Genomic DNA, 8,159 nt, shown 5'->3' with positions numbered 1-8,159 from the left:
ACCAATCAGCCTAATACCCATTCCCTTTAGGAATAGTAGTCCTAAGTACCTCCGGGACTGATAGGAATAGGACGGGTAATAACATGCAATAGTACTCGAGACCAATCCGCGCTTTAGTACTTTAAACGGGGTGGGAAAGGGTAGATATGGATATGATCACCAGTGCACTAATACCATGTGTAGCCCCTTTCTTGAGGAGTGATTACCGGGTATTGCATTGATGTGATCCATATTATAAATAAACCTAGGACCCCTTCCCTTTATTTGCAAACTTTTTTATTATTCTTTCAATCGTTCTTTCTTTTCATGTGTTTAAATCCCCTAATATTTGAGCCCATATTTGTCTATTTGCTAAATTCACAATAACTGTCTGGCCGGGAACCACACTAGTAGATCCTGAGGGGTGCCTAATACTTTTCCCTCGGGATAATTTCAAACCCTTACCTAATCTCTGGTTATCCAAACAGTTTAGAGCTGAACCTCCATTGGTGTCCTAATGCACCTTAACTCATTAGGTGGCGACTCTTCAAATGCAAAACCCAGTTCCCAAAAGGAACGAGTCGTCCCATACCCCAAAATGTCATAAACCCGATTCTCCCGCCGCGAGGAGGGAAAAAGGAGGCGCGACACTTGTGACACCGGGTTCTGGGATATTTAGTGTTGAAATTGGAAAAAATATTATTATTATTCTGTAAAGTTCATCTTTTACTAGTTAAGTTGAAGGAAATTTATCATTTCAAAAAAATATTAAAATAAGAATTTAATTAACTATTTAGTGTTGGCTTGCCTGACAGTGGTGTCTGGCGCCATCACGACCTTTAACGGATTTTGGGTCGTGACAACATGGTATCAGAGCACTAGGTTCACTTAGGTGTCACGAGTCATGAGCAAGTCTAGTAGAGTCTTGCGGATCAGTACTGAGACATCTGTACTTATCTTCGAGAGGCTACAGGGCTGTTAGGAGCACTTCCCTTCTTGATTCCTCATCGTGCAATTTGATTCTTTTGAGGCTTGTGCCTTTATTTCTTTCCCATTCAATCTTATGCGATGTGAAACGCTTGTTATATATTGGGAACCGAGGAATTGTCATGGTACTACAGATGTGGTGCAGGATGTTTCTACCTGCGTATTTTATTGGGCTATTGTCGTCGCCTTGTGGAAGGTCGTCCTGTCGTTTCAACTCAGTATCAGTATTACCTAAAGTTTTGAGATTTGGCATTGATTGTTATGACTATTCGTGCGTTTCTATCGCATAGTGTTTGTGTAATGGTAAGATGCTTGTCTATGCGTCGAGGCAGTGAATGACTTGAAATGAGGTTTTACTTAATGCATGATTCAAAGATTCGGTATTTTATTTCTGGCGGAGGAAAAGCAATCAGACTAAGCTTGCATGAGACTAAGCTTTGTTTGCATCTGTATGAAGCTAAGCCCTGCCTCCATTTGCATAAGGCTAAGCTCTACCTTCCATTTGCATGTGACTAAGCCCTGTCCCCAATCTTGCATTAGACTAAGCTCTGTCTCCATCTGCATGAGGCTAAGCCCTACCTCTTTGCATAAGGCTAAGCTCTGCCTTCCATTTGCATAGGACTAAGCCCTGTCCCGAATCTTGCATGAGACTAAGCTCTGTCTCCATCTGCATGAGGCTAAGCCCTGCCTCCATATCTGCATAAGGCTAAGCTCTGCCTTCCATTTGCATGGGACTAAGCCCTGTCCCGAATCCTGCATAAGGCTAAGCTCTGCCTCCATATCTGCATGAGGCTAAGCTCTGCCTTCCATCTGCATGGGACTAAGCCCTGTCCCGAATCTTGCATGAGGCTAAGCTCTGCCTCCTATTTGCATAAGGCCAATCATCGCCTTTATTTGCTGAGACTAAGCACTGTCTCTCCGGCACTATATATTTGCTCCTCTTTCGGGCTAAGCTCTTCCCTCAACCTCACAAGACTAAGACTTGTCTTGTTGATTTTAGCATCATATTATTGCACCTCATGGGCTGAAATATCGCCAACTTGTCCAAAGGCGTCATTGTCTAAAGGCATCATCCTCATAGCTGGAAGACATCATGTTGTGGCTTGAGGATCTCTCAAATTTGCATATCATTATTCAAAGGCGTCATGGTTTGGAGGCATCATTTTCATGGCCCGAGAACATCATTTCATGGCCTTCAAATCCCCCACCGAACAATTCATGGCCCAGGACATCATAGTCTAAGGACGTCATCCTCAACCGTCCAAAGACAATTCTCATGGTCTGAAGGGAATCTGCATCATGTTTAAATTTTTGCACAAATATATACTTGTAGTATCTCTTTACTTGCAGGTGACCTGATAAGCAATCGCTACCCCAACATGAGCAATCCCGCTCCAGTTCTTTCAAATTATCTCAAATCTGACCGCTCACCATAACCATCTTTCCACCCATTCCAAAGTCTCGTGTCCGTTCCTGTGATGACTTCATCGGTATATTTCGCCGATGAATCCAGAACTATACACGGCCTGATTCCTATAAAACCAGGGATATGTAGGTAGCTCAGGAACCAGGGTGCGGCCCAAATCTCTCAAACCATCTCGCTCGGTCAAAACTGGCCATCATATCTTTACCCGACAACTCTTTCATCCTTCCCGGGTAAAGAGGAGCAGCTGTTGATACCCAATATTTCCCTATGATATTTTTCAAATGCATATATACCTTCAAAACTATGCATTAGCATCAATTGATATTTTTTCATAATTTTTACATTTTTAAATTAATTTATCCCAGTATTTTTATTTATATAAATAATTACAAATTGCATCACTAAGGACTTTATAAGCATTTCACGGTTTAATTTTGTTATTTATATTCATATTGAGCTCAAATTATTTCGCAAATAGCCACATCTATATTTTGGGTTACAATTGCAATTACTTTGCAATTATAACCCATGCATGCATTATTGCATTATTTTATCAAAAAATAGTTCATTGTATTTTTAAAATATTGAGTAATTATTTTTAAAGAATTTCCATGCATGAAAAATATTTTTTTAATCAGTTAATTATTTTATAAAATATATTTTATCAATTATTTGAGTATTTAACAAATAACCCTTTTTATTTCATACCTAACCATTTTTACCAGCCCCAAACCCCCTTTAATATTAACCCAAAAAGCCAGCCCAAACCCCTTAGGCCCAATCTGCCTACCCGACCCAATAACCCCTCTTCAATAGTGGCCGTTGATCTTTTAGATCAACGGTCCACGTTCACCCTTACCTTAATTAACCCCTAACTTACCCCAAACCCCTTTTCATTCTCTCAAAACCCGCCGTCATCGTCTCCCCTCATCTCTCAACTCTCTTTCAACCTAACCCTAACCCTAGTCGTCGTCACCGGCGTAAACCTCCCTCCTATGGTGCTTCTATGTCTTCTCCGACCACCCCTGGCATCCTACACTCCATGGATCTTCGACTTCATGAGTCCTTGAGATCTTCTCAAGGAACTTCAACTGGTTCTGGTTTGAAACTTTGTTTACCAGCCTGTCTCAGGCCATTTTTCGTTCGTAAGTAAGGATCTCTCCTTATTATATTACGAATCTATGGGTTCTTGACCTATTCTCTTCACCTCTCCTATATTTCTGAAAACCCTAGTTCGATACTGTCGATTCTTCTCAGATCTTTATAGATCTGAGGTGATTCGAATGTTATTAAGTGTTTTCCTTCAAAAAATCTCTTGTTTTAATTGATTATTTTGATTTTTAATCACTCTTTCTAAACTAGGGTTCATCTCAAACTTTTCTTCAACGATTTTTCTAAGTTGTCAGTGTTTAGTTAATTGTTTCTTCATCATCTTAACTGATTTTCGCATGAATGTTCAAACCCTAGTTGATTCTGTGCGATATACTGGTTTCTTCGAGTTTTGATACTTTATTATTTATGTGATACCAGTCGTATTAGTTTACTCCGTTTTTGGGCTTAAATGTTTTCCTTGTTAAAATCCTGTATTTCTTTGGGATTCTGCCCTAATTAATCTCTATTTATGGTTTGAACCTGTTTTTCTTGCTGAATTCTGTATTTCTGTGAAGCTTTACTTATTTAATTTCTATTTTTGGAATCTGTGTAATTCTTTCCCAAAAATCAGTATTCTTTTGAAGGTTTTACTGATTATTTCCTATTATTTTGCCCTGTTGAAATCTGTGTGCACAGATCTTATTTGTTCCCTTATTTGTGACTTTAATTGATCACACTTGACTTAATAAGTTATCCGTATGGTTTTGAGATTCTTACTGATTCTCTATTTGGTATGAGTTGGATTCCTTATCCTAATTAACCCCCTTTGCTGTGACCGTTAAGTGATTACCCCTAATTAAGGGGTCTATTCCGGACTCCCTTACATGAATTGATTCTCTGATTATTTGATTACCCCTAATTGACTGACTTTTGATTCTCTTTACCTTATTTGCTCTACTCCCTAAGTGCTATATATACACTCTTGTTCTAACTCTCAAGAACACGGACAGTAGTTCAAAAATACACACACACACACTCAAACTTTCTCTCATCTCTCTTTCTTCTACTTGTGCTCATTGCTCATCTAGCCGGCTGAAAGCCAAGGCTAGACTGTGGAACTCTACCTGCTTTACTTTTTGCACTTAGCTTCCTTAACTGGTATGTTCTTATTTCAATATCATTCTGAAATTCAAGTCTATGTGCTCCATAGTCTTTAAATCCATGCCTATTCCCGCACTAGTTTAACTGATTATGCACTTAGTTGTTCATCCTGTTTACTGATTTGATTAGTATGCTTAAGTTTTACCCCCTCTTGTTCAGTGTTTTAATCAGCATGTCTAGGTTTCAATCTTCTTGTTTGCTATTTTCTTTTTCTGTTTCCTTCAACTAGCATGCTCATTTTAAGTAGTTCAGGCTCCTAATTTATCTGATTAACCACACTTGGTATGACTAATTCTGTGTGGTAGACCCTTGTCCACAATATGGATATTCCTGCATTTTGTCTCTATGCTCTAATGTCTATTATCACTTTAGCTTTAAGTATAGTATAATTTCCTTGTTAATACTCTGAATTAGTAGTTTGTATTCTAATGCTATGAATTTGGTTACTGGTTGTCAATCAATCCCTGCTTGTTCTGTGTACTTATTGATCAATATGCTTCTCCTCTTATCCATGTTCATGTGTTTCTGATTTAAGCTCCCTATATTCCCAACCCCCCTGAATCCTGTTTGTAAACTTGTTTGTCTTCACTTAGAATCAAGTAATAAATGGCTTTGAATCTGACACTCTAAATTTTTGTGATTGTGTGGTTGTTTGTTCTTCTCAGAATTGCTTCCAAAACCGTTTTCACTCTTAACATTTTTTTCTTAAAACTGTTTCCATTCCTGAAATACCTTTTCACTCCTAAATTTTTTACCTCTATACTGTTTTTACTAAGTTCTTCCAACTATGTCAAGCACTCTCACTTCTACTCTAAGATTATTTGAGTTTTGCCCCTCCAGTGTGTGTACTGCCTAGGAATCCATGAGATTCCTCCGAACTCTGGCACACTGGGGCTGGCCCTTCCACACTACACATAACTACTTCTCTATTTATAAGGATCTTGGTGTGAGTATTGCTCGGGGTCCTTGAAGCCCTTGGGATCTTTGACGCACCAGGATACCTCATTGGATACTATGGACTATGACATCTTGGACTGTTTTGAAGGCCTGGTATTTCCAGGTTCACTTTGCGCCTATTTCAGGCTCCCTATAGCATAGCTTATATTTATTATGTAATTTAATTATTTATGGTCTGTAATGATAATCTTTGTAAACTGATATTGGGGAAATTAGTAAAAGGGAGGGATTCTTATATGATTTTTGTGGGGAACCAGGTAAAAATCATTCCTTTAGGTCTATATTATGTTTACTTGCATTAGAAATCATGCTTTAGGCTATGTTTACCTGCATTGGAAACCATGCTTTTAGGATCACTTGGCATACTTGACAACATGTTATAGGCACACTACCTCATTTTTTACGAAATTCTATTTCTGCATAATCATGATCATCTAGAAATCCTGTTATTAAGTTACTGCTATAATTCCGCCTAATAAAAACGTCCATTCTTTTTGTGCAGTAGAGATCCTACCTTAGGGCTGTATTTGTATTCGCTTTAAACCATGTCTACATCGCCTGAATCAATAACTATCTTGTCTATAAAAATGCTTAAAAACAAGCCCAACACTTAGATGTCATAGAGATAAGTGTGTATAAACCAGTTCTGTAATGTAATATTCAGCACCTAGACCAGCATGCCATTAGGACTTAATAAATTCAAATTGTTTTAAACTGATTCCCAAAATTGTGATTACATTTAGACAACATGTTTATAGGGTATTACAGATCCACGCCTAGGCAATCCTATAGGTAATCAAGGTCTAATAAAAACTATAAAACTATGCTTTGCTTATTTGTGACTGCCCAGATTCAACAGGTTCTAAAATCAGTAGGCAAACTGATTAGCTCTCTATCGCTTCGCCTTAACACAATGCTGCATATTCTCTGCTGTCATGCTCACCTAGATATCCAGTTCTAGGACCTTTCTGAAATATCTTAAATCTGTTGTTTTAGACGTGCTAATTGTATGTTTATTTGTGGAGTTAAACATGAGCCCCCTTAATTGTTTCTTACTTGACAGTCCTGTTTGTTCTTTGTTGTCGCTTAGATTTGCCCTTTTAAACACCTTAGGAGAGTCTAGAACTGCCTAAAATTAGAGGTCTTAAACACCTCCGGGACCACAAGGAAGGGACGGGTAATGCACGCATAGAGTTCGTCTAATTAAAACCGCTTATATAACCGCTAAAGGGAGGGTAATTGGGTAGTAAAAGGATATGATGACCTGTGCGCTAATACCACGTGTAGCCCTTCTAGTTGAGGAAGAATTACCGGGTATTGTACAGATATGATCCTATAGTCTAACAAACCTAGGACTTCCCTCATCTTATTTACATAAGTGTGCTTAGACTGCTTATCTGTTAAATTTCCTTTATCTTATATGAGTGCTTAGACTGCCTATCTGTTAAATGACTAATCCACAAAATGAGTTTGGCTGGGACCCACCGTTGTGGACCTCGAAGGGTGCCTAACACCTTCCCCTCAAGGTAATTTCAAGCCCTTACCCAATCTCTGGTAACACAAACCAGTTTTATGAGTTACTTGCAATAGGTGCCCTAACGCACCTTAAATCCGTTAGGTGGCGACTCTTCAACTTCTGTACCCCTTTCCCAAAAGGAAACGAGTTGTCCCATATGAATGTCGAAACCCTAGCTTCCACTGCAAAGATGGAAAAAAGGGGGCGCGACAACTACTTCTTCGAGATTAGACTGGATACTTACTAGGCACGCGTTGTCTTCGTACTCATACTACACTTGCTGTACATTTTATTGTACATGCACACGTATGTCTACTGGCCTTATGGGCGCAACGGCGTGGTTGATACGGGGACTTAGGTGAGCTGCATTTTATGAGATGATCCGCAGCCAGCAGAGTCTCTTTTAGAGTACTTGTATTTTCTTTTCTGTCCAAATTTGTATTCCGGACAGTTATTGTATTGTATTTTAATTCCTAATAAATGTTCATGTACTTGTGACACCGGATTCTGGGATTATTATGGGATATTTAGTGTTGAAATTGGAAAAAATATTACTATTATTCTTTAATCTTTTACTAGTTAAGTTGAAGGAAACTTATGATTTCAAAAAAATATTAAAATAAGAATGTAATTAACTATTTAGTGTTGGCTTACCTGACAGTGGTGTCTGGCGCCATCACGACCTTTAATGGATTTTGGGTCGTGACAACATGGTATCAGAGCACGAGGTTCACTTAGGTCTCACGAGTCATGAACAAGTCTAGTAGAGTCTTGCAGATTGGTACTGAGATGTTTGTACTTATCTTCGAGAGGCTACAGATTTGTCAGGAGCACTTCCCTTCTTGATTCCTCATCGTGCAATTTGATTCTTTTGAGGCTTGTGCCTTTATTTCTTTCCCATTCAATCTTATGTGATGTGAAGCGCTTGTTATAGATTTGGAACCGAGGAATTGTCATGGTACTACAGATGCGGTGCAGGATGTTTCTACCTACGTATTTGATTGGGCTATTGTCTTCGCCTTGCGGAAGGTCATCCTGTCG

Source organism: Nicotiana attenuata, unplaced genomic scaffold (assembly GCF_001879085.1).
Source record: "Nicotiana attenuata strain UT unplaced genomic scaffold, NIATTr2, whole genome shotgun sequence".
Classification (NCBI taxonomy): Eukaryota; Viridiplantae; Streptophyta; class Magnoliopsida; order Solanales; family Solanaceae; genus Nicotiana; species Nicotiana attenuata.
The sequence above is the reverse complement of the archived record's forward strand: the minus strand, read 5'-3'. Positions refer to the sequence as shown.